The sequence below is a fragment of the Aphidius gifuensis genome, linkage group LG6, assembly GCF_014905175.1.
Source record: "Aphidius gifuensis isolate YNYX2018 linkage group LG6, ASM1490517v1, whole genome shotgun sequence".
NCBI classification, from domain to species: Eukaryota; Metazoa; Arthropoda; class Insecta; order Hymenoptera; family Braconidae; genus Aphidius; species Aphidius gifuensis.
This window is the reverse complement of record NC_057793.1, coordinates 17,995,173-17,997,672: the sequence shown is the minus strand read 5'-3', so window position 1 is coordinate 17,997,672 and position 2,500 is coordinate 17,995,173.

Here is a 2,500-nt window from a genome sequence, read left to right as displayed (position 1 = left end):
CTCTTTTTCGACTTTTTGTACTAAGGAAAAAAGTTTATACTATTATATACATACGTATAAAATAAATATATAAATATATATACTTTTTTCAAACAAAAAAATTTAATTGTCATATTTTTATGTATATATAAAATAAATATGGTAAAAATTATTAATAGCCATTATATTTATGATCAAAACTAATAAATATAAAATAAACTATCATATTTTTTATCATATATTTATATATTAAAATATTTATATATATACATATTTGGACATATGACAGCCCAACACAAATTATTATTATTATTATTATTATTATTATTATTATTATTATTTTTTTTTCAAATCATCTTTTACATATATATATGTATAGTAAAAGTGAGTAAATGCTCAGTAACTTTTTTTTTTTTATATTCCATCTATGATGTTTATCACATAAAGAGCCATTTAAACGACCCGTGATAATGTTGTATTTTATATTTATATGACATATAATTTAAAATAAGTTACAATATATATATTTATGTATATTTATATATATTATATGAAAAGTTACAATAAATATGTATATTATCCATATAAAACATATAAATATATATAAAATATAATAAACATAAAAAATATATAGTAACTTAAAATAAGTTACAAAATGTATATTCATATATATTTATATATATTATGTGAAAAGTTACCATAAAATATATATATTTGTCCATATGGCGGTATATGCATACCTCTATATAAAAGAACCGAAATCAAAAATTAATGGTCTACTGCGTTTCATTTAAATCCTATGTTAAATAGGCCCCTTTTTGTTGTTGAAACATACATGAATCTATCACGCTACTAAATACTTAAACAATAAAATATATAAACAATATTATTTATTAATTTTATTAACAATTAAATATAAATTTATAAATTTTTAATTATTTATTAACAATAAATGACAAAAATTAACAATTTATTAAATATTAAAATTTTTTAATTACTTAGTACTAATTAATGTTTTTTATTAAAAAAAATTAAATAAACATAAAATATTATAAATAATTGTTAATAAATAATATAATATTATTATTTAATGTATTAATTAATTATTTATAATATATTTTATATATTTTTAACAATTTTTATTGATTTAGTACAAAAAGAACATTTTATACTAAATCATAAAAAATTTTTAAAAATATAAAAAAAACTTTATAAATTATTAATACGTGTATATTTTATTAATTTAATAATAATTATAAACAATTTTTATAAAATTTTTATGTTTATTTAATTTTTTTTTAATAAAAATATAAATTAGTACTAAGTATTAAAAAAACTTTAATATTATAATAAAAATATTATTATTATTATTTTATGTTAAAATAATAATAAATAATTTATAAAATATATAAATAAACATATATTTATTATTAAAAGTTTATTTATTAACATAAATTAATATAAAACTTATATACATATATGTATACATTATAGGTAAAAGTAAAAAAATTTCAAAGTCCAAATTTACCGTTTTGTACTAAATCATAAAAATTCTTTAAAAATATAAAAAAAACTTTATAAATTGTTAATACATGTATATTTTATTAATTTAATAATAATTATAAACAATTTTTATAAAATTTTTATGTTTATTTAATTTTTTTTTAATAAAAACATAAATTAGTACTAAGTATTAAAAAAATTTTAATATTATAATAAAAATATTATTATTATTATTTTATGTTAAAATAATAATAAATAATTTATAAAATATATAAATAAACATATATTTATTATTAAAACTTTATATTATAACATAAATTAATATAAAACTTATATACATATATGTATACATTATAGGTAAAAGTAAAAAAATTTTAAAGTCCAAATTTACCTTTTTGTACTAAATCATAAAAAATCTTTAAAAATATAAAAAAAACTTTATAAATTATTAATACGTATATATTTTATGATTATAATAATAATTATAAACAATTTTTATAAAATTTTATTATTTATTTAATTTTTTTTTAATAAAAACATAAATTAGTACTAAGTATTAAAAAAAAATTAAATACAAAAAAAATTTTTAATTTTCATTATTTATTATTATAATAATAATTGTAAATAAATAAATTAATATTATATTATTAATAAAAATGATAAATAATAGTGTTTTTATATTTTTTACTTTTTAGTTTTTTTCAAAGTCCCGTGTACCGTCAAGATTTTATGTATGTTTCAACAACAAAAAGGGGCCTATTTAACATAGGATTTAAATAAAACGCAGTAGACCATTAAGTTTTTGCTTTCGGTATTATAAGGAAGAGCGCTTAGAGCAGTGCGATATAGACGTTTTTCATATATATTATAAATTTTATAGTAACTTTTACCATATTTTTTATATGTATAATATTCATACTCGTAAATACGCAAGTATTCATTCATATGTATACTTAGTTTGTTTTAGATATATATATATATATATATTTATACTTGCTCGTGTTTGTATGTATATTTT